The following is an 8317-nucleotide window of genomic DNA, read 5'->3' on the forward strand; positions in this document are numbered from 1 at the left end:
TTGTCTTCGTGCTCAGACTCCCATGGCCAGACAGCTATGGTGCTGGGCTGGAATGCTGGTTGCCTGATGACTGAGCCCTTTGGCTCCTGTTCACTGGGTTAGTTGTGGCAGACCCCTGCCTTACACTGACTGAGTTACATGTACATGTATTATTAGCTACACGTACAGCCTCCAAACCTGTGAAGTTCCGCGTTACTGTTTCATTCATCAAGGCAGACATGCAATAACAAGTTATGAAAGTACTGTACTCCCACATAACAGACAGGCGTTTGTTGACAGAGGGATGTTTGGTCTGTCTGTACAGACACTGTCAGCTATTAACAGATCTGTTTGTTTGTTTGCTCACATTGTTTGTGGTGTATCATTTCTTTTGGTGATGAAAAATTAATGGGTTTATTTGAGTATCAGCCTGGCCACATACAAAAATCACTTCCTCCAATTATTTTATATGTGAAACTGCCGTACTGTACATGTACTGATTACCACAACATGTGGGGACAGGACATATTTGAGTAAATTAAATAACTCAAATAGATTGAGATCTGACTCTAGTTTCATTCATTTTATATTCAGAGTGGTTTTCACTCAACATGAAGAATACTGCATTTAGTCCGTTACTGCACCTACATGTACATGTAGTCCCTAATGGCTCTCTTCAGATTTAGGGTATTTTCATCATTTTAATCGACCCTACATGTACATAGCCGGTATCCCTGTTTAGGGTTAAATAAATAACAGACGTTTTCTACCAGTACCGGTATTTCTTACAATTTGAACAATATGTGCTGGTACCCGTGCTCACCTCATGCACTGTACACGTCTGCTTTTTTTAAACACACCAAGGCAACAAAGAACCGACTTTGTTCTGATGGTGTTGCGAGTAAGCTTCTTGTTTCACTGAGACTTTTAGGTTCACAAAGTTTATACAATCCATCCAATTTTACTTGATTCTAAGGTGTTTGGATTTGAGACTTGCTAAACTCTGCAGGTACATTCCTGATGCATTTACATTAAAAGTCCTTCAAGCTGATTTCTATATCTTCTATCCCAACTTGCTAGTCTCCCTAGTTCCTATCCCAAAATTATTAAAATGTCCAACCTTGCCAGGTTGGCGTACAGCTGTGTGGTCTCGGGCTTCAAGAGCAGACATCACTTGGCTTTGTTTCGGACTCTCCCAAAACTGCTATACATGTACATTTTTGTTGTATAGGCTTATCATACATGTACATGTACCATGGACGAATTCCTGCATGTTCATCCGTGCTTGTGTACATATTTGACCATGGGGAAATCAGGTATCGCCACCACCTCCACGATTTGACCATGGATCACCACAAACTCCTGCCAGTTCAGCTTGTGTAGGATAGTTTCTGTTGTTCTTGCACGCACCAATCTCTTGTAGGTAAAGATCACAGTAAATAGCAGCAGCTGGCAAAGCCGTGTGTGGCCTTCCTGTTATGTCATGCCTCAGCAACTCAATGAAGCCAGTGACAGTTACCCTGGCACATGTACATAATGTCCGCGTCATTAACCTCCATTTTAGTGACCCAAGGGGTACTGTGTCCTTCCCTATGCATGTTGTGAACAGGACTTGTGCATCCCGGGGAAAAAAAAACATGGAAAGTTGAATAACACTTGTTGACAAGTAGAAAGTGTCACTGTTGTACATTATTTGTAACTGCTTGCCTCACAATTACGGGTAGTTTCAGCAATTGGCTAAAATTCTTGGTTATGCAAAATGCCCCTGTTTTGGCCTGACATTGCTAGCAAAATTTGTATACATGTACACGTACAGTTTCTCACACGGCTGATGACAAATTCTGGGTGAATAAATGGCAACGTTCGGAAAACAATTGTTACTCTCGAAGCTACCGTTACCGTAACCTGCAGTTGGAAATTAAGAAAAGGGAAGGCAAGTAAGTAAAATCTTGCCTGAAACCCTATACTGCAGCAGTACATGTGCATAGTTACAGGTCTCTTACTTTCCGAGTTACCCACTTCTTTGAGCGCAACCTGCTTCCACAGACTGAAAATAATCACCATTGTACGGAGCAAGGACTCACTGCCATGGGAATCCAGCCCAGCTCAAGCCCTGGTGTTCATGCCAAAAAGAGAACACATGACATTAGCAAAAGGCCCAGAAGCAATTGCTGCACATATACTGTAGTGTAGGCTTATTGTACCTACCACGTGTACATGTATTTGTAGAGGAACAGTCTTATGAGCCCCAGTTATATTGAAAAGTGTGCTGTGCATCAATAATGTACAGTACAAGTAAGTTACTCGGGTTGAACCCCTACGTGTTGAAATGTTTGCCTCCACCATTTCCTGTTGCATGCACATGCCCTACCCTCTGTCCCCTCCCACCCCCCCAAAAAAAATTGTAAGAATTGCTCGAGGCTGACAGCTGAAAACTTGATAAAAGAGCTGGAGTCTGTGACAATAGCTTCTTTGAACTCAGAATGTAGAGTCTCAATATTCCAGGTACGACATTCAGTGGTTTCTTTTGTTGTGGGAGTGCGTGCGTGTTTCAACCTCCAGTTGTCTATTGAATCCAAACGGTGCAACAAGTGAATTGATAAAATGTTCCTAATGTACTTCTATGCTGATACTAGTCTGTCTTTGTTACATTTATGCATTTGTGCCTCTGCAAGTTTCTAAAAAAAAATACCCGGAGGATTAATGTGTTACCGTATTGTACAAGGTTTGTGCCTTAACCCTAACAGTCCCACATCCTCTGATTTCAATATGATTTGACATATACCCTAGGGGGTAAGGGTTAATGCACATACATGTATACACACACCATAAAATATTTTATGTACCCTACCGGTATTTCTGGAGTTAAACTTAATTTTTGCCATGTACATGTACAATTGAGAAAGTACTATAATGATATATGGGCCTATGAAGTATACATGTAGTGTCACATACAGTAGACTTACATGACAAAGGGAAGACAGATATGTTGATGTAACAGAGTTCAACAGAATTCAACAGAGTTAGACAGTGAAACTGGTACACAAATGAGGAATGATACGTAAAGGAAAAACAGTGAAACAAACTTGTCATTTAACAAGCAAGCAATAATAATATATAATAATTTATTCATTTATAAAGCGCAATTTTCAAATGGATATGTTCAAATGCGCTGTACAATGAAGACATTAAGCGTGGAACAATGAATACATTTAAACATGGTTGAGCCGATGGCATACAAGGGCGCCTCAGGCAGCTGCCAAACGACCCACATTCACCAACATCAGTAAAGGGGAGACAGTAAGAAGCAGTTACAGTTTCAGAGGTGGGAGGAAAACCCCAGAGGAATAGTCTGGGTAAAACCCACAGAGTCAGGTAGGGACTGAAAACCCAATCCACATGTGGAACGGGCTGGGAATCGAACCCAGGACCACAGAGGTGGAAGGCGAGGAAAGAACTACCGTGCCAACCCGACTCCCCAATGAAAGCAATGATTTAAAGTTTGGTACACCATCTGTGCCATATCGACAAACACCGCAATGATCACAACTTGAAGCTCACTTTCTAGGGTGCATTAGAAACTTCATTTAGATGTAAAATAGCGGGAATAGTAGGATATATGGGAAGGTACATGTACATACCGGTAAGTAGAACCCAGGTCACTGAATTAAAAAGGGGGCTTGAGTGTGCATGTACTTTGAAAGGTTTTAGCTGGAAAAAACTCATGCCATGCAGGGAGATTCTCTTCAATTTAAAGTTGGAATTGCACATGAATACACATGCCCGTCATGTACATACATGTACAATGTGCCATATACGGTACATGTGAGTAGTGAGAAAAACAGCCATGAGTCTTCCCCATTTAAGAACGAGGTTTACTAGTGCTACCATAGGAATTATTTGTTCCATTGTTACAATTGGTCATCAACGCCAGGCGTTAGCACTCATCCATAGATGTGCGCCCAGCTTCAGCGCGGATTTTACAGAAATGTGCTGTTATTTTCATTTTCACAAAGTAGCACTCGGTGCCGTGCGGCACGTTCTCTGTGAATTGTCATGTTCAGGGATTGACCTTTTCCTTAATTTAAACAGTTAAAACGAGTTTTAAGATCATGTTCTAGTTAAGTCACATATTTACGGGTGAATCAAATCATTCAAGACTTTTCAAAGCATTTTTATCCATGCTATATTGACAAATACACATGAGTGCTACATGTACTTCACGAAACCGATATTGCTGTAAACACTTTTTTCACGACGAAGCAACTCAACTACACGTACCGGTGCATAAAAGTAAGTTTGTGGTATTGGTGACCAATTATCCACATCCACCATTCAAACAATATACTGGTTGCATGTTACTGCTGTGCTTGATATTTACTGTACATGTACGTACACACATGTAACGCAAATGTAGGCTACTGGTACTTACATGTACATGTATGCATGGGATGCACAGAGTTTCATCAGGGGTTAGAACAATTCCTTGAGTTTCATTTCAGTCTGCCTGACATTGGTCGTAAACCATCTTGACAGCTGGAATTGAATTCGCCTGCGAGAATTGCCAGCTCACCCATGCTGGGGCATGTTGGGGCAGACTGCACTAGTTGAGTCTATTCCTGCCTCCCCCAAAGCTGAAATTAAACTTGAAAGGAATTCCTTTTCTTTTCCTCTTGTGTTTTGATTTCAGTCTGTGAATTGTTCAGGCCATATTTGGGAAACATTGAAGGACTTCCGAGCTGACCAACTTTAAGTACACATCTGTACTACCATACATGTACATGTATCGGTAAAAATTTTTTGTGAAAAACAATGAAAGCTGTGAAAACTTTTCCCACTTGTGATAAAACATTGTGAACTTTTTCCCACTAATGAAAAAAAGGTAGGAAACATTTTCCACCTAGTGAAATAAGTTGTGAATTTTTTTTTTTCACAAAGGAGAAGAAAGTGTGAAAATTTTTCCACCGAGGGGAAAATTTTAAAAAGCGTTCCCCTTTTAAGATTAACGTCAATTGCAATGTTCTGTATGGTACAGTGTACTCAGAGTCTCAGGCTCTTACTTAGTACCTTTTCAGTACTCGTACTGATGCACTTGTTCCGTGGTATAGTACTTGTGTACATGGTACATGTCCATACGGTACAGTGAACTCAGGTTTTTTTGCTCTACTTGTATGCCAGTTTGTATGGATGACAGGACTTCAACACTGACCTGCACCACCATTTTGTGTCAGACGGGATGGCCCTCTTTTGTTTTATTCTGAGAAAAAAATGGCCATGCAGTCAGTGAACTGCACAGATGCTGGTTCATGTCTGGCAGTAGGAATAAACAGATCATGACCTCACAATACCCCATGCTTGTAGGGCCAGAAACTAAAATTACACATGTATGTTAATAGTGTGCTGTTAAAAGTATGCTGATGTGAGTGCATCACAAGCCACTCATGTCCACCTTCAACAAAATTATTAACCCCTGAAGTTATCCAAGAAGCAAAATTCACCTAAGTTGTGACAACTACTGTATGCTGGATTAATGTACATGCGCCTACATTCCACAGCAGTTTTCACAACTTTATCTCTGTGAGGTCACCAACCAACACGATTTCCCCCTGCTGGTGCCAATGAGTGAAAGTAGGGTACAGTATGTAAAGGAAGCATTCATGCTAAGCAGTTTGCAGCTTGTGGTTTTTGAGCACCCTCAGAATCATTTTGGATTGCTTTTAGGAATGGAGTGTTCACGTAGGCAGGCTGTCTTAGCCAGAGTTTGTTGGTTGGGGAAGGGGGAGAGGCAAACAGCAGCCGCAGCAAACTGATGCAAATCATCAGCGGTCAAAGGTGTCACTTTGGGAGTATTTGGCAGCACATTTTCTTCCCACTCCTCCTTTTCTTTGTTTCTCTTGCCTTTTCCTTCATTTTGTTTGCTTTTTATTTTCATTTTCAGGGGGTCGGATATCTTCCTTTTCCCTTTCTTCCCTCACCCCCTGACACCCCAAAGTGTACACAGTACATGTACATGTATACAGGCATGTATACATACATGTACATGTATACAGGCATGTATACATACATGTACATGTATACAGGCATGTATACATACATGTATATGTATGCACTAGTGTTACTGGTGCCTCATCAAAGGGAACATCCTTAAAAAAACAATTCCCAATCTTTCATTTTTGGAAGTGGAAGCTGAATCAAATCAAAGCCAGTTCAGACTGGGGACTGCCTCGTGCTGAGTACTGCATGTCGCGCTACCCATAAACTGGAGAATGTCCTGAACTTTGAGAATTTCTCACTTTACAGACACGTACATACATGTACATGTACATTGTGCATGCAAACATTGGCACATACATGTACACGTATTTAGACGTTGGTGGCAGCACTACACATGTACATTATACATGTGTATGCACGGTGTACATGTACATGTACATGCACTGACTGTATGCTTTCTAGTGCAGGAGCCTAGGGGGTTAGGGATAATTAATGATCCCTTGCACATACATGTACACATGTAATGTACACGTGCTGGTACTTATCCAAAACTTGTGATTTGTATATGCCATCGTTCTACTGGAATATTATTCCCTGCTTCTGATTCTCAAAGATTATTCAGTCTTCATCCTTGTTCTGGTTGACTTGAACCCTTCAGAGTCCTGCTGTGTACACGAATCATGTTTGGAACAGAATTTGTCAAAACGCAGTCTTAAGTATGCCTCTCATGCCGTACTCCTTGGGAGAAAAAATGTGTACATGTACAAGTAGTGGATATTTTAATGTCTTGCATAATGTTAAACCAGTCTTCAAGGTTTTTTTTTGGGGGGGTTGGGATTTGTTTACCAAAACAGATTGCAATTGCGTAATATCCCAGATTTTACTGGTAATTTTCTGCATGAATCATATCACGCGGTGTGAATGCAATTGATAATTTTTACAACAGATTCCACTGCTGCTATTACAGCTGAACAGGTTCTCATTTACTAATTCATTAGCATATTAATTCGCATTAACCAAGTTATGCATAAATTGTACTGGTAATGAGTCATGATGCAAAAGTTACAGGAAATAATGTCAACAAAACTGACACCTTGGAGACAAAGGAAGTGAGGTTAATACTGTGGGGGTATGTGTACCAAATATTCTGCATGAACCCGTTTTTCGTGATTTGATGTCACTGCCTGCTACTGCCAGCCCAACACAGTTTTTTCCTAGAGCTTTCATTCATGAGAGGGAGACCTTTAGCCCTTTGATATCAGAAAAGAGCCGCCTGATTCTGGTACAGCACTTGCTCACACATGCATGTAAAACTCAAGTGGTGCAGCAGTAAAAGTTTTCTGAGTAAATCTTTTGACAGCGTCTTGACGTGAAAATGCATTGTTTCCTGCTGATGCTCCCGTCAGTGGCAAATAAATTTGCGAGGTAGGGCTTTCTGCATACATGTACAAGTACAAGTACATGCTTGTTTACCCACAGAGAAAAAGTTTGACACTGTTATCTTGGGTTATAGGCCTACTGTACGCGTGTCTTTGGCCACACTCCCATAGCATGTCAGAAGATCTCTTTTCGGCAAATTTACATGTGTGCACGAAACAAAATACATGTACATGAAGGTACCGTACTTTTCTCTGGTAGTGTAGGCACTGCTACATGTACCATGGCATTGTATCTGGTAATCTGGTATTGCTAAGCTAATGTTTTCTTTGCTTAACAACTTCCACCTAGTATTTCTAGTACTTGTACATTGTAGCTTAATGCGATCAGCCCTTATAAATGAGTTTTTTGGCTAGCTTTAAGCACTACATTTGAAAATCTTGCACCTGTGATCAATACGGAATGACATACATGTAACTCTCTCCTGTTATGTCTGTGGGCGTAGATAAGGTGTCAACCTGAGTAATACTTGCAGAAGCTTAGAATACTAATAGTACATGGTCTGTTTAATGCTGTTTTATCAGTGACAAAGTACAGCAGACTCTTCTAAATGTGGCATCAGATAGCATTGCATGGTTTACTGTGGGTAAAAAGCTGCGGGAGATCGATGACACATCATCTTGGACCACAGACCAGCACCAACAACAAAGGAAACCATAAACTGCTGGACAGATTGTTTGGATTGACTGGCAAATGTTGATCAGAATCTATTTTTATCATTTGGTGGCCTGTGGGAGGAAAGCTTCATGTAGGATTTTGTTGTGTTACGGTACTTGTTTCAAAAGAGGAACTGACATGTATTTCTGTTCACACTAGTTAACACCGGAGGGCGTGTCAACCCATACAGTTCTTTTATGGCAGTGTCACGGAGAGAATTCTGAGTTTCCAACATATTTGGGCAGTGTAC

The sequence above is a fragment of the Acanthaster planci genome, linkage group LG10 (genome assembly GCF_054643075.1).
Source record: "Acanthaster planci isolate LZ-2023a linkage group LG10, COTS_SCS, whole genome shotgun sequence".
NCBI lineage: Eukaryota > Metazoa > Echinodermata > Asteroidea > Valvatida > Acanthasteridae > Acanthaster > Acanthaster planci.